This window comes from Mobula birostris, chromosome 19 (assembly GCF_030028105.1).
Source record: "Mobula birostris isolate sMobBir1 chromosome 19, sMobBir1.hap1, whole genome shotgun sequence".
Classification (NCBI taxonomy): domain Eukaryota; kingdom Metazoa; phylum Chordata; class Chondrichthyes; order Myliobatiformes; family Myliobatidae; genus Mobula; species Mobula birostris.
Genome location: NC_092388.1, coordinates 48903335 through 48925537, shown reverse-complemented (window position 1 = coordinate 48925537; position 22203 = coordinate 48903335).

The window sequence follows — 22203 nt, the reverse complement described above, 5'->3', positions numbered from 1 at the left end:
GATAAGGTCTTTTAAGAGACTTTTAGATAGGTACATGGAGCTTAGTAAAATAGAGGGCTGTAGGTAAGCCTATTAATTTCTAAGTTAGGGTCATGTTCGGCGCAACTTTGTGGGCCGAAGGGCCTGTATTGTGCTGTAGATTTTCTATACGCTTGTGAGCGGTGAAGATGCAAACATGAGAATCTATGCGGATCGCTCTCTAATCATTGCAATCAGGGTGCAAACCACGCCAGTGATTTCCCCAGTTTTACGACTTTTTGGAAGACATCGAGTGGGCGTGCTGTTTGTGAGATTCTTTTAGAGGGCAACATTGAACTCCGTGTTCTATGGCTCCCCCCGGATATACAGTATGCTTCAAGGTGAAATCTTTGCAGAGCAATGAAGATAAATGCAGAGTGAGACTAATGGGGTCATTCGATTTGAACAGTTGACACGACGCGCCAAGTCTGCACGTGAAATTTTGTGAATCTGAGGGGAGAATTAAAGTGTTAGGTAGGACACACACTTAACAAAAAAAAAATGACTACCGATCACAGACTGAGATGAAGTACAAAAGAGCAGGCTAATTATATACTTCGGTACGGCGAGGAGAAATGCTCAGATGTTCCGGATTATTATTTTAATAAAGAAATACGATAATTAAAATGAAATAATAAATCTATTGTCGACTACAGTAGTCACCAAAAGTTAACACATGGTAGTGCAATCGTGCAAAATGCGAATGTGTAATCGAATGTCCATAAACACATCAAGATAATTGGAGTGCAGATGTCTTTCTGCTGACTCTGGCCCGTATTTTCAGCGGGACCATTCCGTCGGCATCTTCACAAGGTACTGTCTAATCGCAATCACGTTTTCGCCTGCTGATGAGTTCTCACAGCGGGGTATAAGGAATATCCGATGGAGGCATGGCCGTAAAACATCAAAAATCGGACATTTAGTTTTGAATTTGACGCAACGCATTTTCCAACTGAAGAAACGCTATATAAAGTAAATGAATCGATTATGATAAGTGTATCGTGTTTATTCCGTTCTATTTATGGTCTCCCCTCCTACTGGAAATTTGCCGTATTTACATATCAACATACATTTCTGTAAATGTACCTTGTTGTTTGGAAACGGCCATCTTAAGGAGCTTCTCCGTGTGGCGAGGGAAGGTGCATAGGCTGCTATTTGATGAGAGGAGCTTTATTGCATCCATTGTCGCTGTTTTGACTAAATTACCCCGAACTGGAGATGGATGTGCAATCACTCGGATTAAACGGACTGTTAAACTCAATTGGCCAACAACAAACCATCGCCAAATTCCCCTCTTCCCCACCCTGCGATCAGTTGAGATGAGAATTGATTCAAGCCTATAGCTCTGACATGATTGAAGATTTGTGAAAAAAAGGTAGGCAAAGGATTTAAAGATTGCACGCTTGAGTAATCCACGCTGAGCTAGTCAATTTATCAACGTTGCCTCCACTTCCACCTTGTCTTCAAATTTATTTGGTAATGACTCCTCTCCCCACTTTCTCAATCTCTTTGTCTCCATCTCTGGAGACAAACTATCTACTGATATAACACCATACAATAGGAGCAGAATTAGAATATTCGGCCCATTTTGACTGATTTATTATCCCTCTCAACCCCATTCTCCTGTCTTCTTCTCGTATCCTTTGATACAATTACTAATGAAGAACTTTTTAAACTCCGCTTTATATACACCCAATGATGTGGCGTCCACAAATTACTGTGGCGATGATTTCTACAGGTTCTCCAGCCTCTGGCTAAATAAATCCTTCCTTACCTCTCTTCTAAACTGACGTCCCTCTGTTCTTTTACACTTTATAACCCTACTGGCTCTCATATCTATCTTGACTATACCTCTTTCCACCCTGTTACTTGTTAAATAATAAATTCCTTTTCCCAGTTCCGCCATCTCTGGCGCCCCTGTTCTCAGAATGAGGCTTTCCTTTCTATAACATCTGAGATGTCTTCCTTCCTCCAAGAACGAGATTTTCCGTCCTTCACCATTGATGCAGCCCTCGGCCGCATCTCACTATTTCCCAGACATCCGCCTTCACCCCATCTTCCCGCCACCTCTACTGAGACAGGGTTCCCCTTGTCCTTACTTAACCTCTCCAGCACACCATTCTCAATAACCTTTACCATCCAGAATGCGACCCTACTACTAAGCACATCTTTCTCTCTGTTCGCCCCCCCCCACCCCCTACTTTCCGCAGAGATCGCTCTGGAGGCGAATCTCTTGTCCACTCATTCCTCCCCACTGATCTCCCTTTTGGCAGTTATCCCGGAAAGCGAGACATGCTACACCTGCCCCTATACCTCCTCGCTCACTACCATTCAGGGTCGGAAACAGTCCTTCCAGGTGAGGCGACACTTCACCTGCGAGTCTGTCCGAGTCATCTATTTTATCCGGCGCTGCCCTTGTGGTTTTCTCTGCGTCGGTGGGAGCCAACGCAGAGTTTCGCCGAGCGTCTTTGCTCCGACCTCCACAAAGAGCAGGATTTTCCAGTGTGGGTATTCCTGTCAATTCGACTTCCCATTTACTTCCGACGTGTCGTTCCATGGCCTCCTCAATGAGGCCACATTTAGGCTGGAGGAACAACACCTCATATTCCGTCTGGGTAGCCTCCAGCCCGATGACATGCGCATCGACTTCTCTATCTTCCGGTAAGTTCCCCCCTCCTTTCTCTTTTTTCCCATTCCTCTCCATTGGCTCGACTCATACCCCTCCCCTTCTCCTCACCTGCCCATCCTGTTCCCTCCGGTGCTCGTCTTCCTTCCCCTTCTCCCATAGTCCGCTCTCCTCTCCTAGCAGATTCCTTCTTCCTCAGCCCATCATCTTCTAGCTTTTAACCGCAAGCCATCTCCCCCTCACCAAGCTCCACCTATTGCCGGCCAGCTTGTACTCCTTCTCTCCCCAACTTCTTAACTTGACTTCTTCCCCCTTCTTTCCCAGTCCTGATACAGGGTCACGTCCGGAAAAGTCGTATTTATCTCCTCAGATATTGCCTGACATCTTTGGCTACAAGTCCACCAGGCAGTGGTCAGCACGGAACATCCCCCAGGTACCTGCAAAAGAAGTTCTCGATGTTGGATCGAGTCTAAAGAAGTGAGTTGGTTCTCTGAGCAGACTATACAGACCATCTGGCAGTATGCTTCACCGCCAGATCTCAGCAACAGGCACCAGCGCCTTGCGTGGCCATCCCAGCGTGCCCAAAAATCACTCACATTGCGCGCTGCCCTCCAGGGGACTGTAGGTCGAGTGCGTGGAGTCATGCGTGACAGAGGACTCTTGGATCTATGGTCTGTTCCCAGAGACACACACTGAGATGGACATCATCTGCTGCTGGAAGATCATCTACTCGGCGAAAAATGCCCTTTGGTCTGTCCGAAAGTTGGCTGGTCTGTCAGTATATCGAGATTCCGTAGACGGACTGCTGTTGACTGGTATATTCCAGGTTACAGTAGTACGTGCTGGGAGACGCACTGTAGCTTGGTGCAGCCATCGCAAAGGCTGGGTGAGAGAGGACTACAGTCTGTTACTGAACAGGGAGGAGCCGGGTTGGATGAGGAAGCCCTTCGATTATCATAAAAGTCACACGAGGGGCAACGGTGCGACTGGTTATAAACAAAGTAACTTAATACTAAATACATGTTTACGAATAAAATAATGAAAACAGCGTTGCACGGTTTATTCTAGTTTTTTTATTAATTAAGTTAATTTTGTTTAAGAAAATATGCATGTGGTGCAAATTATCGCTCCAGCAAAGTAAAAATATTTGGTTCCTAACTCCAGGTATCAGTTCGAAAAGGCTGGGGTTTCATTTCGGGTACTGATTACACACGACTAACTCGCAGCAGGTGGGGAGATGTGGACAGCTTATAATGAATTAGTCTGCCGTGAAAGAGGCGGGAATCGAGCCTGTAAGAGGGAGGAACAACATCGAGAATAACCCCGAATAAAGAAATTTTATTAGTTTAACAATGCAAATACATATAAGAAGCTAGACAGATACGCGTGGGAGGACCGGAATTCCGATTAATAGCGTTGGATATGGGGCGTGTGGAGGAAGAGCATGAGAAATACCCTTTGGTTGGAATGCTTCATTCCTGTTCGGTAAATTCAACGCAAAATGTATTCATTGATAGTCGACTTTTAATATCGCTTAACCATCATCATCGCAATGATGATCAAAGAAACTGAACGATTATCGAATTCGTCCCTAAGACCATAAGAAATAAGAGCCGAATTCGGTCTGCTCCGAAATGCACCGTTACCTTGCTAAGCAAAGCGTTTTCGTTTCGGCAAGAATAGGATTTCAGGACATTCGTCGGGTTTAGAGGAAATTAATCGATATTGGGGGACTGCATACTGTGGATCCGGAATCGAGTTATGAAAACGTGACTTGTATGAACTTAGATTCTCATCCATGTCGAACCACTTGCAGAAAACAGCCTTAACTGTTGACAAGTTTAAGATTGGATATCCATCACTTTACGATTTTGCATTTCACGAGGTGCCTTTATTTTTAGAATGGTTCATAAGAAATTGATTTGCACACTCCGTGTAATGGCGTGTGCAATTAAGTACAACAATGCAGGAGATACAGTCTTTTTTGAAATCTGTGGCGGATCTAAAAATAATTAATTTCGCTGTCCAACATTGACACCAAAAATATAAAGACAAATATTATTTTACGTGATGGGACAAAATCTGCCAATTTACAGTATATATTTTTGCATCTTCTTTGCATTCTTCAAATCCGACTACTGATAAGGTGTTTGGTCACCAATCCAGCCTCCGCAACAGGTTCGTGTATAGAAAGAAAATAAATCCGAAACGCATCAATATGTATTCAGCTGACTTTTTAACGCATGGAGTTAAGAATACAACTGAGATTATTTGAACCGCTGGGCACTACTCAACGTTAACTCAATGTCAGCCAATGCGTTGGAATTAGTGTGTAGTGTACACCACAGCAATGAAGATGCGTTGACCTATGGCCTCCCCTTGTGCTAAGATTAGGCCACCCTCAGGGTGGTGGACCTTACGTTCCGTCTGGGTACCCTCCAACCTGATGGTATGAATATCGATTTCTCCGTCCAGTGAACAAATTCCTCCGTTCCTCACTTTGACCTTTCATTTCTTATCTGCCTATTCCTTCTCCCAGGGTCCCCTCCTCGTCCTCTTTCTCCTGTATCCATGCTGCTCTCCCATCAGATTCTTTCTTCTCCAGCCCTTGACCTTTCCCACCTACCTGGCTTCACCTGTTTCCTTCTAGCTAGCCCCTTTCCCCTCCTCCCACCTTTTTATTCTGCCCTCTTCCCCCTTGTTTTTCGGTCCTGAAGAAGGGTCTCATCTCGAAAGGTTGACTGTTGACTCTTTTCCATAGATGCTGCCTGACCTGCTGAGTTCCTCCAGCATTCTGTGAGGGTTGCACAGAAGATCTGTTTACTCAGAAAACAGAAGCCATTTACGAAGTGTAGGAAATAGAAGTTACACCAACTTCCCCCAAAAACAAAATGCAAGCTAAGTACTCAGTTTAAAAAAAAATGCCTTGAAAGAGTAACACACATAAAAGTTGCTGGTGAATGCAGCAGACCAGGCAGCATCTCTAGGAAGAGGTACAGTCGACATTTTGGGCCGAGACCCTTCATCAGGACTAACTGAAGGAAAAGCTAGTAAGAGATTTGAAAATGGGGGGGGAGGGGGAGATCCAAAATGATAGGAGAAGACAGGAGGGTGTCACAATGGGGTGCTAGGAATGGACCCAAATGTGAGACACAGACACTGAAGTACAAGGAACAGGACTTGGCTAGAGTAGGGACATGACAGGATTCAGACCAGGAGCAGGGACAAGAACACAGACTTGGGCTAGGGAATGCGGGACCAGGACTAGGAACCATGGACTAGGAGACAAGGCTTGGACTCCAAGCCCAAGACTGGACAAGGACCCAGAACCTGAGTCTTGCCTTGGGCTCAGACCCCAGAACCAGGCAAGGACATGACATGGCTTCAGGACAGGATGTGGCTGGGGTCTAGAGGCCTGAGCTTGTAGACAGGCTGGGGTCTTTGCTCTTGAGGCTTGCAGCTGGGATCTTGGGTTGGGTCTGGAGCTTGGAGGCTGGCTGGGGTCTTGGGTCTTGACTGCGAGACCTTCGAGGCTTGGGTTCTTGGAGCTTGGCTGCGGGATCCTCGAGGCTTGGGTTCTTGGAGCTTGGCTGCGGGATCCTCGAGGCTTGGGTTCTTGGAGCTTGGCTGCGGGATCCTCGAGGCTTGGGTTCTTGGAGCTTGGCTGCTGGATCCTCGAGGCTTGGGTTCTTGGAGCTTGGCTGCGGGATCCTCGAGGCTTGGGTTCTTGGAGCTTGGCTGCGGGATCCTCGAGGCTTGGGTTCTTGGAGCTTGGCTGCGGGATCCTCGAGGCTTGGGTTCTTGGAGCTTGGCTGCGGGATCCTCGAGGCTTGGGTTCTTGGAGCTTGGCTGCGGGATCCTCGAGGCTTGGGTTCTTGGAGCTTGGCTGCGGGATCCTCGAGGCTTGGGTTCTTGGAGCTTGGCTGCGGGATCCTCGAGGCTTGGGTTCTTGGAGCTTGGCTGCGGGATCCTCGAGGCTTGGGTTCTTGGAGCTTGGCTGCGGGATCCTCGAGGCTTGGGTTCTTGGAGCTTGGCTGCGGGATCCTCGAGGCTTGGGTTCTTGGAGCTTGGCTGCGGGATCCTCGAGGCTTGGGTTCTTGGAGCTTGGCTGCGGGATCTTCATCTTGAAATGCAGAGGCTGATAACTCGGAGGGTGAAGCTAAGACACCGACTGGGAACTGAACATCAACATAGAGCCAGGACATATCCTTCGACAAGCCAGGACTCATCTTTAACACAACACTAACATGAGACAGGACAGAACATAGACATAGAGCCAGGACTTATCCTAAGACAAGCTGGGACTCAATTTCATCTCCACACCTAGGTGGGACAGGTCCCTCCATCAGGTAACAGCAGAACAGCCAGACTTACACAACAGAGGCAAGGACAAGACAAGACAGATCCCCCTGCAGGGTAACAGCAAAACAGCCTGACTTACCCCAGAGGCAAGGACAAGACAAGACCAGACAGGACCCACTGCAGGGCAATGGCTGAATGGCCTGACTTACCCCACAGAGGTGAGGATAAGAAGAGACAAACACCAAAGAATGACAGACAGTTCCAATTCTGCTCCGGGGTAGCTACAAGTCTCAGTTCCACCAGCAACCTCAGCTGACTATGGAAACAGCCGGATCCCTACCTAGCTCAGAGTGGCTGGCAGCTACTCAGCTGGCCCAGGAAACAGCCACTCTGATGAGTGGCAACAAGGCTTCATGAAGCAGTGGTCCTCCAACCAGGCCTTGAGATCACAAATGGTTTCACTAGCCTTCCATCAGCAGGTTGCTCCAAGGGGGACTAACGAGACAAACCAACCCCCCACACTCACCACCAAGGCCACTTATATCCCAAGCCCCAAGATGGGAATCAGGTGCCTATGATTAACTCAAACAAACGAGGGACAGCTGGAAGACACGGAGGCCTGAGTCCACGGACTGGACCGTGAACCGGAATGAGGACTTCACGGACTGGACCATGACAGAGGGGGAGGAATGGAGCCAAGAACTGGACAGTTGATTGGCAAAAGGGATATGAGAGGACCATGGGACAGGAGGCCTAGGGAGAAAGAAAGGGGGATGGGGGAAACCCAGAGGATGGGCAAGGGGTATAGTGAGAGGGACATAGGGAGAAAAAGGAGAGAGAGAGAAAAAGAATGCGTGTATATAAATAAATAAAGAAAGAAAAGATGGGGTACAAGGGGAAGGTGGGGCATTAGCGGAAGTTTGAGAAGTCAATGTTCATGCCATCAGGTTGGAGGTTACCCAGACGGAATATAAGGTGTTGTTCCTCCAACCTGAGTGTGGCTTCATCTTTACAGTAGAGGAGGCCGTGGATAGACATATCAGAATGAGAATGGGACGTGGAATTAAAATGTGTGGCCACTGGGAGATCCTGCTTTCTCCAGCAGACAGAGTGTAGGTGTTCAGCGAAACAATCTCCCAGTCTGCATTGGATCTTGCCAATATATAGAAGGCCACATCAGGAGCACCAGACGCAGTATATCACCCCAGCCGACTCACAGGTGAAGTGTCGCCTCACCTGGAAGGACTGTCTGGGGCCCTGAATGGTGGTAAGGGAGGAAGTGTAAGGGCAGGTGTAGCACTTGTTCTGCTTACAAGGATAAGTGCCAGGAGGGAGATTGGTGGGGAGGGATGGGGGAGTCGAATGGACAAGGGAGTCGCTTAGGGAGCGATACCTGCGGAAAGCAGGGGGAGGTGGAGGGAAAGATGTGCTTAGTGGTGGGATCCCATTGAAGGTGGCGGAAGTTACGGAGAATTATATGTTGGACCCGGAGACTGGTGGGGTGGTAGGTGAGGACGAGGGGAACCCTATTCCTAGTGGGGTGGCGGGAGGATGGAGTGAGATGTGCGAGAAATGGGGGAGATGCGTTTAAGAGCAGAGTTGATGGTGGAGGAAGGGAAGCCCCTTTCTTTTAAAAAGGAGGACATCTCCCTTGTCCTGGAATGAAAAGCCTCATCCTGAGAGCAGATGCAGCGGAGACGGAGGAATTGCGAGAAGGGGATAGCATTTTTGCAAGAGACAGGATGAGAAGAGGAATAGTCCAGATAGCTGTGAGAGTCAGTCGGCTTATAGTAGACATCCACTAGTAGATATATCTACTATACGTTCACCAACAACTTTTATGTGTGTTGCTTGAAATTCCAGCATCTGCAGATTTCCTCATGTTTGCACTTTGAAAGAGTAGATGCATTTAATTAGTCTTAGTCACTTAGAGCTCCAAGCTTAAATTGGCAGGATGAAACCACATGTAACATCTCTAATTGTATTTTTATCTCTCTGTGTCTCTCTGCTCAGTAACTCAACTGGAAGTTTGCAACAATTTTGATTTATACACATTTAAGTATTGTAAAGCATCCTGTTGCTCACACTATGTGGTATCAAAATTAATGAGCTAAAACTGGACAGAAAAAAATTGTTGGGGAAACACTTGGAAGGGAAAGGCAAAAGTAATATGGAATAACATATTTGCAGTTTATGGGCTGTGAAACACCGGTCGTTTGAACAATACACTGGAAGTTCACAAAATGTCAGAGTTGTAAGAGTGCAGCTGGGTAAAAAGAAAACATGATGAAAGTTCAAACTGGGAATGGACAACAGAAATATGATTAGGAAAGGCCAGAGGAAGAGAGGCTGATTGCATAGGACATAGAATATAGAACAGCACACCACAGGAACATGTACTTCAGCCCAAAATATTGTGCTGAACTAATTAAATTAGTAATCAAATGTCCAGCTAAACTAATCCCTTCAGCCTACACAATGCCAATGTCCTTTCATTTTCTGCACATTCACGTGCCTATGTAAGAATCTATTGAATGCTTCTGTTGATAGCAAATGACCAGAGAGGAGATGGAAGTAGGCAAAGGCACGATGGTTGAAGAAGTATTATTCAGCTGTGTCTGCTTTGGTCTTTTAAGTCTGGCTCTCTGACAATGCCCAGGTATCCATGTCAGAAGATGATGAGGACGATCATCATCATCATCATCATCAGGTGCCATGCCCAGTTTGAGCTTTGACTGCCATGGCCCACACACTCCTGTTTTGGGTCAAGTGGATCAATTCATTGGTATTCATTTCCAGTTCTCTGGCTGCTGTCTCCATCATCATTTGTCTTTGTCTTCCTCTTGCTTTCTTCCCTTCAATCTTTCCCATAATTACCGTGCATTCTAACTCCTCTTTCCTAATCACATGTCCAATGAAGTTACGTTGCCTTGTTATGATCTCATATATTATTTCTCTTTTTGTGTTTGCTCTGATCATGACATCCTCATTAGATATTTGTTTTGTCCATTATATTCTTTGCATCCTCCTCAAAAACCACATCTCTGCTACTTCAATTTGTTTCCTCGTGTTACTAGATATTGTCCAACATTCTGATCCATATAACATAACTGGATAAACGTAACATTTCAGTACTCTGAGGCAGGTTGCCATGCCTAGTTTAGTATTGGTCAGTATACTCTTCATTCTCGTAAAGGTGTTTAACAGAAGACGAGAACAATACTGTACTACTGGAGTTGAAGGCATATGTTACCCTTCTAAAATATTGTGAAAAATTTAATTTATATATGAAGATCTAGTCTTTCTGTGAATGTAGTGGTGTTAAAAAAGACAAAGCCTCCATTTAAAGATCAGGGAGATATCCTGAAATCCACTTCAACATTCAACATCTACCCTGGACATTTTCTTGTCTCTCCTCTCCCACCTTTCAGATACAGATACCCGAAGGCACGTACCATCAGGCTCAAAAACAGACCTACCCAGCTCTTAGAAGACAATTGAATGGTTCTATAGCACAATAAGATGGATTCTTGACCTCACAATCTACTCCATTTTTGTCTTGCACATTATTGTCTACCTGCATGGCACTTTCCCTGCAGCTGTTACACTTTGGTTTGCATTCAGTAATTGTCTTACCTTGTATTACCTCAATGCACGGTGTAATGAATGTGTATAGTATGCAGGACAAGCTTTCAAGACCATAAGATATAAGAGCAGAATTAGGTCTTTTGGCCCATTGATTCTGCTCCACCATTTCATCATGGCTGATCCAATTTTCCTCTCAGCCTCAATCCACTGCCTTCTCCCCGCATCCCTTCATGTCCTGACCACTCAAGACTCTATCAGCCTCTGTCTTAAATATACATTAAATTTTGGCCTCCATAGCTGCCTGTGGCATAGAATTCCACAGATTCACCATCCTCTGGCTAAAGAAATTCCTCATCATCTCCATTCTAAAGGATGCCCCTCTATTCTGAGGCTGTGGCCACTGGTTTTAGATTCTCGCACCATCGAAAGCATCCTTTCCACATCCACTCTATTAAGGCCTTTCACCATTTGATAGGTTTCAATGAGGTCACCCCTCATTTATCTGAATTCTAGTGAATACAGGTTCAGAGCCATCAGACACTGTACTTTTCCTGTACTTCATTACATATTGCAATAACTTTAAATCTAACCTAAACCTTAACCTTTATTTTAACTTCCGAGTTTATTGTAAAGTTCTAAATTTTCCATAAAGCTATGCTCAGACCTAATTAAGTCTAATCTTAACTTGCATTTCTAATATTTGGAATGAAAACAAGGCTCTCAATAGTGCTAATATATACCATGTTAATTGGAAAGATAAGATGATTATTTTTTGGCTGTCTTTATTTTAAGCAATATCTCTAATCCGGAGTGCACTCAGTGGCACCTTGTCTTCTCATCTGAACACTTTCTCACACTCTAGGTTTGACCTTTCTCAAAATGCTTCTGCCAATCTGCTTGGCCTTAATGTTTCAGAGTTTTTAAGATATTTCACAGAATATATGAATGAGCAGTTTGCTGTTGGTAAATATCAGCTGGTGGTTGGATTTTTTTCTTGGACGATATCGACATTGTCTACCATTTGTGTGGTGCAAATGTTTTTGACCATCCATTACTCTAGACCTACATATTGTCCAAGTGATCCTGCATTTGGGGTGGACTCTTTAGTTATTTGAATTGTGCTGAACAATGTGCATTTATCACCCAGCATCCCTATGTCTGACCTTACCAGTGAAGGAAGATCACTGATGAAGCAGCTGAAGATGGTTTGGACACCGCCCAATAGGGCTCTAGTGGAGATAATTGACATCAAACCACAAATTCAATTAATTATACTAATTCAAAAATAGTGAATTTTTAAAAATGTTAACATTTATTATTGTGAATGCATTTTGCATTTGTGAGATCTTATACTTTAAGCATTGGCTGAAACAGTTTGGTTTAATCTCCAAATCTGTCACTCCTCGATACACAGCTCCTACTGAAAATGTAACCTGTATTGTTCCCTGTTGTACTGTTCACCTGGTGCCATTGTGGAAGGTGCATAATTTTCTTTTCTTTCAAATTTATGATCACTAAACTGCAAAGTGTTGATTCTTATATTTTGAGAAACGTTTTAAGGGCTATTAAATGATTCCGTTTCTGATCAATGGTAACCCCCAGGATATAGTTAGCAGCAGATTCAGTGATGATAATACCATTGAATGCCAGGGGTGACGGTGTGATTTTCTCTTGTGGATATTGTCATTGCCTGGCACTTTTGATACTTACCAGCTATTGTCCAATTAAATGCTGTCTCAGCTGCAAATTCAGCATCTTTTGAAACAATATAACAACAAATCGAAGGCTAGGGGAGAATGTGAAGGAGAGAGAATGAGAAGATGCAAATGGAGGAAACAGTGAAAAGGATTAACTTAATTTCATACCTAATTGCAGCATGTTCCATCTTCAATTGTGAAGCTGTCTCAAAAATACTTCTTCAGCCCTGAAGGAGGGTCTCAGCCCAAAACATCGACTTTTCACTCTTTTCCATGGATGCCTGACCTCCAGCATTTTGTGTGAGCTTTGTAAGTTGCTCTTCTCCATCTTAGCAAACAGTTCAATGTGGACAATTAATGCTGGCTCTGTCAACTATAATTTTGTAAATTATATGAATATTTCTGATTTTTTTGATACAGGAAGACAATTCTGTCCTCTCTATGCCACTCTTTAAGCACTCTCCTCTCTAAAGTCCTCTCTAAGCACTCTCACATCCCATTCTTCTATTTATTCTCCTATGACCTATTTTGTCATATGGGTATCAAATCAGACTGCCCATCTATTGCATGGGCAATTCCCAGCCGATTAACCCACAGTACCTACATGTCTTTAAGATGTGGGAGGAAAGCAGAGAACACGGGGAGAGCTCATGTAGCACAGGGAGAGTGTGCAAGTTCCACACAGCACTACAGGAAAGCAGTATTCACAAATATGCCATTAATTAAACTTTGCTGAATTCATAGAAACACACGTTATAGATGATCCATATTCAAGAACAAGAAAAATTTGTAGATGTTACATTGATTATACAACATGGAATTAGTGCATGAAATGGCACTGAGGTAAAAGATCAGAACATCAAATGGGTGACTTGGACAGTTGACCAATAGATTTTCCCAATGCCAATTGGATCCAAACAGAAAAAAGCAAAATGAAAATTAAAAAGAGTGCAAATGCTGAAAATATGAATGAAAATGTTTTGAAGCACCCTGTAGCATTTAGAAGATTAAAGTACACATGTTAGTGATTTTCTAAGATTTTAAGGGAATTGTTACTGTCAAACCTGCACAGGCAGGTACCTCCCAGTCTCCATCCAGCTAACAAGTGTCACTGGCTACTTGTTTACAACTCATCACCTGCAGCCTATTTAAACCCAGATCGCATCCAAAATCTTTGTTCATCCATTGAACTAGCCAGTCTCAACCAGCTGCTCCTCGCCATCAGTTACCTTGTTCCCTGTTGTGTTTAGTATCTGTTCTCTCTTATGATCTCTCATGGTTTGTTACTTTGCAGTTTATCACTAAAGTTATCATTCTCCACTGCTTTGTGTTTGGGTCAAGCCTCCACTACATTTCCTGATAGGATGGGTGAACCATCGACTGACCTAGCAAAGTCTGCTTGCCCAAAATAAGTTATCTGTTGACATGAGCATATGATTCAGAAGCAGCAGGAAACCACTAACAATCTGCTTGCCACTCTCTTCCAACTCTTCGTCTCTATACAGCAACCCCACGACAGTCAACCTCTTCCCTCTGAGCCCTGCATTCCGGTGCCCAAATGCTTCAATGGAGTCCCAACCTAATGTTGCATCTTTCTGTCCCAGTGTGTCTTACACTTTGAGCTCCTGCCATCTCTGTATTCTACATACTGAGCCTAGATTGCCATTGTCATCTGTCTCTTCACTGGCCAAACTCAGATCTGGGCTACCACTAACTGGGATAATAAAACCATCATTTGTAATAAATAGAGGAATTCATCACTGAGATTCGCTGGGTTTTCAACCATCTGGGAAGTGGAAGGGGGACAGTGGATTGAGCACTTCACCTGTGTTAAGTCTCTTGAATGGTGCTGAGTTGTGTGGCGCGTGGCCAAGTGGTGAGGGTGTTGGACTAGCGATCTGAAGGTTTTGGGTTCGATCCTCGGCCGGGGCAGCATGTACGTTCTTGAGAAAGGCACTTATTCACACAATGCTCCAGTCTACCCAGCTGAGAATGGGTACTGGCAAAAATGCTGGGGGCTAACCTCGCGATAGACTGGTGTACTATCTGGGGGGTGGGTGGATGGAGTCTCGTACTCTCAGTCGCTTCATGCCACGGAAACCGGCATAAGCACCGGCCTGATGGGCCACGAGGCTCGTGACATACTTTAATGGCTGAAATGAAGAAGTGCTGCTGGCCTATTACTGTCAAGGCCTCTTGGAATGCTAGAAAGATGAGCCGTGCACCACCAACTCAAATGCCTCATCACTCTGGCCCGCTGAATTGACGTGTGTCGTATGGAACAACCCTCCAGATTACCAGCCAGACCGCCAGTTCCATTCCCAGAAAAATTTCAGGTCTGAAGGACCCTCAACTTCAACACCTCCGGAACCCAGGCAGCTCCCTTATCTGCCCCCAAGAGCATAAGGGTTGGTGGAGAAACAATTTGTGCGCTTACTGTGGAGCAGGTAATCAAATACTGCATCTGGGAAATGGCACTACCCAGGTAGAGATGAGGGGCCTTCTATCTGGTAAGCTCTCACCAGCCCCTTGTTCCAGCGCCATAGCCTGGTTCACTGTGTCCTCCTCCACACTCCAACGTCTCTATGTGAGGAGGCTGTGGTGGATTCCAATGCAGCAGAGATCTTTTTTCACCAGACTTTGTATGGACAGCTTGGACTGCCTACTGAGCCTACCTCTCAGCCCTTCTGCATCACAGCCAGTGATGGATGTCCATCAGGGTCTGATTTGGTCAGAGCATGACAGCATCAGAGAGCACCGCGATTCCATTCATTTCCTCCTTATTGACTCACTTGACACTCCTCTCATCTTGGGTTACCCCTGGCTCTCCACTCACAACCCTCATTTCACCTGGTCATCTGTTCACTGCTGTGTTGGGGCCTGCGTACGGGACCACCTGCCTGCAACCTCAGTTGACTTCACCCTGTAAGTCTGTGGAGATGGAAGATACCCTCAACTTCACCAAACACACACGGGAAATTCATGCCTTCAGTAAAAGGGAGGCCCGCACCCTGCTGCCCTACAGATCACATAACTGTGCAATCGAGCTCCTCCTGGGCATAACCTTTCCCCTGCTCTCCCTCTCCCCTCCTGAGACCCAAACCATGAATGACTGCATCACCAAAGTGCTACAACATGATTTCCCAGTCCCCAGCAGGAGCATGATTCCTTTTTTGTTAAGAAGAAAAATTGGGTTCACCATCCCTGCTTCGACTACTGTGGACTCAACAAAATCACCATTAAGAACCACTACCCTCTCCCTGTGATGGATAGCACATTTGAAACACTCTGATCTTCACCAGACTGAATCTACGGAGTGTGTACAACCTGATCCACATCTACCAGGTTTTTGAATGGAAGATGGCGTTCATAGTACCACCACCCACCACGGATACTTGCTGATGCCCTTCGGAATCTCTAACAGTCCAGCTGTTTTACAAGCCTTTATTAACAAAGTTCACCAAGACGTGCTGCACAGGTTTGTGTTCATCTACCTTCACAAAATCCTCATCAACACCAAGGAACCCCAAGGCCACATCTGTCACGTACGTTCGGTCCTTCAGCATCTCCTTGAAAATCAATTGTACCGCAAGTTAGAGAAGTGCCAGTTCCACACCCCAGTCCTTTCCTTCCAGGGTTATGTCCTTTCAGGTGAAGAAATAACCATGGACACAGAGAACGTTTGTGTTGTCATTGAATGGCCCCAACCTCGCTCCCTCGAACAGCTACAGTGCTTCTTGGACTTCTCCAACTTCTACTGCTGTTTCATCAGGAACAACAGTCAAATCACTGCTTCTCTCAACTTTCTCACCTCATTACCCAGCTCATGGAAGACCCAGTCAGCTGCAGTGGAACCACACTTTCAATGAGCTTGAGAGGCACTTCACCACAGCTCCCACTCTCCAACATCCAACGCCCTCCGGATCTTCTGTGGTAGAGGTGGACACATCTGATATGGGTGCTTGGGCCATCCTCTCTCACTGAGGACCAGACAGGAAGTCGCACCCTTGTGCCATCTTCTTGTGCAAGTTCAACTCTACAGAGCACCATTATGGGGTAGGAGGTGGGGAGCTACTCACCGTCAAATGGGTCTTGGAGGAATGGAGACTTTGGCTAATGGGAAACTCTGAGCCCTTCCTGATCTGGACTGATCACCAGAACCTCATATCCATTCAACAGATCCACCAACTCAACCCATGTCAGGTTCGCTGGGCCCTCGTCTTCAAGAAATTCAACTTCATCGTCTCCTACCAATTTGGCTCCAAGAACACTTAGGGGGAATGCCCTGTCACCACAGTTTGACCCAGATGACATGGAGATTGTTCCTCAACCCATTATTCCATCATAACCGAAACCCACCCCGGTCGTCTGGGATCTTGAGAACCAGATCCGCCAGGCCCTACAGCTCAAACCTGCTCTGAAGGACACACTTGACAACCACATGTATGTGCTGGCAGTCGTGGGTTCACTCCTCATCCTTCTCCAGCCATCTAGATGGACTCTGGATTTTCTGTGATGCTGGTTCTGGTGGTTCACCATAATTGTAGATGTGCTTCAGTTCTTTGCTGTCTGCCCTCAATGTGCCCATTCCAATTCTTCCAACCAGCAGCCCCCTGGGCTCCTGTGGCCACTACCAGTCTCTCAAACCCCATCGTGCCACATTGTCATGGGTTTCATTATGGACTTGCCACCTTCCAATGCAGCAATGGTGATCATAACAGTAGTGGACTAGTTCTCCATGGTGGCCCATTTCATTGCCCTCCCCAAACCTCTGTCAGCCACTGAGATAGTGGACTTGGTTCTCCAATATGTAGTTCACCTCCACAGTTTCCCTCAGGACATTGTGTCGGACAGGGGCCCAAAATTTGACTCCCACTTTTGGCGAGCCTCCTGCTCCCTCTCCATGCCTTAGTGAGTTTGTCCTCCGACTATCACCCACAGACCAATGGTCAGTTAGAAAGAGCCAATCATCAAGTGGAGAAGTTTCTGCAATGCTTTGCTGCCTCGAGCCCTTCCATCTGGAAGAAATATCTGCTCTGGGCTGAACTGTCCAACAATCTACACACCTCCTCGACCATGGTATGTCACCCTTTAAAGTGCTTCATGCTGGAGGAGCCAATGGCAGAGGTCCCATCCACCAGGGCCCTAGTTTGCCACTGCTGAATTGCCTGGAAGAGGGCATAGAAGGCCATTCTAGCTGCCAACCATGCCTACCTGCCAAGCCAGACTTCAGTACCCAGCCAGACCACTCTGGCCTGGGGACCATGTCTGGCTGTCCACCCGAGATCTGTCCTTGCACATTGATTCCTGCAAGCTCTCACCCATTTCATTGGTCCCTGAAGATCACCCATTGCATCAGTCTGCTCAAATACCAGCTGCCATTATCCTTCAGGATCTCATCTAACTTTTACATGTCCTACTCAACCATGCACATGTTCATGCACCTGTGGTACCTAGGATGGTGGAAGGTGATCGAGTGTACATGATTTGCCATTGATGAGTCCATGTCGTTGTGGCAGGGGTGGTGTGTAGTACCTGGTTGACTGAGATGCAAAGGGCCTGGAGGAGAGGTTTTAGGTGCTGTCTCATTTCATCTTGGATCCTTTGCTTATTGAGGAATTCCACTGGACCCATCCAGATCACCCTGAGCCATTGGGTGCCAGCTGTAAGAAGGGGGTGTCCTGTCAGGCCTGCATAGGTAGGCACTTCCCTGTCTTGACCCAGCTATTAGAAGTCACCTTCCCCTTTTTTCCAACATATCACCTGCAGCTTATTTAAACCCAGCTTGCTCATCCACAGCCCTTGTTCACCCGTTGAACCAACCAGCTTCAACCAATTGCTCCTAGTTTTGTGGCTTGTTATTTCAAAGATTCAAAGTACATTTATTGTCAAAGAATGTATAAGATAGCTAGATGGATACTTTATCGTCCCAAAGGAAATTGCAGTGTTACAGTAAGCATTACAAGTTCACAGATATACAAATATACAAATATTAGAAGAGAAGTAAAAAAGAATAAAAAATAAGTTACCTCAAACAGTCTAACAGGATGGGGTCATCCATTCCCAGGCTGTAGGTTGACTCATTGTAGAGACCAATGGCCAAATGTAAGAATAATCTCATATAGTGCTCTTTGGAACAGCACAGTTCTCATAGTCTATTACTAAAAATACTCTTCTGTTCAGACGAGGTGGCATGCAGTGGGTGAGAAACATTGTCCAGAATTGCTAGGATTTTCTGTAGGGTCCTTTGTTCTACCACAGCCTCCTGTGTGTCCTGTCTTTCTAATCAGTTTATCGAGCCTGTTGGCATCACCCGTGTTGATGCCATTGCCCCAGCACACCACCACATAGAAGATAGTACTGGGACCAACGGACTGGTAGGACATGTGAAGGAGAGGGCTGCATACTCCAAAGTACCTCCGTCTCCTCAGGAAGTAGAGGTGACCCTGGTTCTTCTTGCGCACAGCCTCTGCGTTGGTGCTGCACTCAAGTCTGTCATTCAGGTGCACCCCCAGGTATTTGTAAATTTTACAACCTTGAGATTTGTTTGCTTACAAGTAGTCACAAAGCAAAAAATCCGAAACAACCCAATTACAGTTCATTATTAAAATTATCGTTCACCATTGATCTGTGTTTGGGTCAAGCCTCCTCTGCATTTCCTGACAGTTACAAAGATATTCGTCTTGTTGGTTGGGGAGTCTAGAACTTGAAGCTAAATTTAAGGGTAATAATATGGCCTTTTGTGCTAGGTATTATCACTTTTTCCAACATTTCTTTATTCAAATTTGTATTCCACTGAATTCTTCCATTTGACTTGCTTTTTAAATATTTTCTTGCTGCTGTGCTATTTTATTTCCTCTCCTTCCTCTAGTCATGTTGCTTTTACAGGTAGTCCATTTGGATCAAGGAATATTTGTTTCTGTTTTAGTTTGGTATGTTCTGAGCTGACTGACAAATCAACATGGGACCATAACCCCTTTCGCAGATGTGGCACGAGGTATCTGACTGGACAGGCTAGTGGAGAATGTGAGGTGGTGTGCACCTTCTACTGTATACACAGGATAGTAGATCATGTGTGAGGTGGCTTGCTTCTTCTGCTGTATACATAGGATTTCTGTGTGCCCCCAGTAAACGAACTTGAGGTTTTTAACACTACCTTTCTCTATGTTGATCAGACATGGGTCAAGAATTCCCAGGAGTCAGTGGGCATTGTTTCCTCTGAGAACATTCTTCAGTCTTTTTATCTGTGAACTTGGTAATCTCTTCCCAATGACAGAGCTTGGAGAAAAGTATTTGTCTTGCGTTCATGTTCTAGGCATGCAGGTGATGTGGCCAGCCCATCGGAGCCAGCTGAGTATAATCAGGACCTGAGCTTTAGGGACTTCAGCTGGGACATCATGCCACTTATCCTTCAGTTGAACTTGGGGCATATTTTGGAGAAAATACTTGTGGTGCATTTTCATTGCATTGAGATGCCTCATAGTTGGCCGCCCACAGAAATTCACCTCCATCTTTCATATGCAGTGCAACTAATGAACCTGCACAGAGTCAATATCAGTGAAGACTGGCGTCAAGCAAAGCTCCAACAATGTCCCACCATTTTTCAATTTTTCTTGGTGCAATGCTTTCTTCGCATCCAAATTTCTCGCAGGAGTGGAGCCAATTTTCAGAAGTCATGGAAAAGTTTTCAGTCTTGCCTTGTATAGGAATGCTATGTATTAATTATCCATTACAGACACACTTTTATTAACCATACATTCCTATTTACAATCTATTTTAATCTAAAAATAATTGTAAAAACATGTATGGTTAGCATTGTTTATTAATTTCCATGTACATTTTATCTGTGTCATTCAGTTTATTATTCCCTCAGTCCATTTATTTTCCTCTTGTGTTTTGTATTCATTTTCGTTTAGATTGTTTCTGACCTTTATGGTAACTTTATTATCAGGTTCAACTACTACCACCCCCCTCACAAGCATTCACTTACCCATGTTCCATCATGGTCTGAAAGCTGTACACTTTGAAATAATAAACAGGAATGAAAACTTATAAAGCACATATTACATTTATATAATACATTCATTCCTATTTCCAAAGGTTTGGTAGAACTTTACAGAGAGTACTTTTTAAGTGTAGTCACCAGTGAAACGTAGAGGAACGTGTAGAAGAAACAGTTGCAACTGTGATCTGATGACAATTGGGTAATTTATTTGCAGCTGAAGGATTAATGAAGGATAATTCCACCTGCTCTCTTTCAAAGTAGTTCTCTAGGGTAACTTATGTTCACTTGGAAGAATATATGGTCTCTTGGTTTATTGCAGATGGTAAAGGTGGTATCTTTGACCATACACCATCCCTTCAATAATGAAGTGAAGCACCAACACCATTGTGCCATAATTATGGAATGAGACCCGAACCCAGAAGCTTCTGATTTGGAAGTAACAGTGCTACTTATTATAGCATAATCAAGGCTAAATAATACATTATAAAACGTATGTGTAATATGATGAGATAGTTTTCAGGCTTTTCTCAACCAAGAAGGCAATATTATTATGGTAATAGTATCATGATCACAACGGGCTGGTGGGGCTTGTCAGCCTTGGACAGCAGCCCGCCTCGGAGAATGAAAACCTGATCTTAAACCTCCGCTGCTTTGTGGCCATAGCCACCCATGGGAAAGGCTTCGGGAGTAAACCCCGAGGAAGAAATCCGGGCAGTTTGATGTTGTTTACAACTTCAGTCTGGCAACCTCTGCGATGACACTGGTGCTAAGCTGAATCGGTGCTTGTCCTTCCCTTGGACTACATCAGTGACGTGGAGAGGGGGATCCCACTGTATGGGCAACAGCCGGTTCTTCAAATCTTCCCACCCAGGCTTGCAACCTGGAGAGGACACAGTCCACCAGGGGCGCAATCCCATGAACCCCTGGGATCGGTGGCTGCCTACTACTACTATCATGATCACAACTATCATTTAACAAGGACAAGTTGATGTAAACCACTAATCTTTATGTAAAGAGATAGCATCTTTAACAATGTTTGATTTTGTTATTTTTTAATAATCTGACCAACTTAATTTTAAACTACTGGGAAACTTTGATGCCTGTTTTGATGTTGAAAAACTTTAGTTAGACCATAGGATATAGGAGTAGAATTACGCCATTTGGCCCATTACTAGACCTAGAGAGTTTATCCATACGGGTTTCTTGCTGTTCGGAAAATGGGAGTTCAAATTCTAGAAGATAGACCCACTTGGATCCTGAAGCTTTGGCTGTGTTGTTTATAGAGCACTTTGTTGTTGAAGCAATTTTGAATCAGAACAGTAAGTTTGGAAATATGCACACATATACAAACATAAATATACAAGCTTACTTAGCGGCCACTTTATTAGGTACAGGAGGCACGTAATAAAGTGGTCACTAAGTGTATGTCCATGGTTTTCTGCTGCTGTAGCCCATCCACTTCGAGGTTCGACATGTTGAGCATTCAGAGATGCTGTTCTGTACACCGCTGTTGTAACATGTCATTATTTGAGTTATTGTCTTTTTCCTGTCAGCTTGAACCAATTTGGAAATCTTCCTCTGACCTCTCTCATCAACAAGGCATTTTTGCCCACAGAACTGCCGCTCACTGGAATATTATCTTTTTTGTTGTTTTTTACACCATTCTCTGTAAATTCTAGAAAATGTTGTGCATGAAAATCGCAGGAGATCAGCAGTTTCTGAGATACTCAAACCATCCCTCTGGAACCAATAGTCATTCTACGGTCAGTCAGTTAGATAACATTTCTCCCCCATTCTGGATATTCGGTATGAACAACAACTGAACTCTCCACTATATCTGCATGTTTTTATGCAGTGAGTTGCTGCCACATGATTGGCTGATTGGATATTTGTATTAACAAGCAGTGTACCTAATACAGTGGCCACTGAGTGTTTATAAATTAATGACATACCTTTTCTTGGATCTT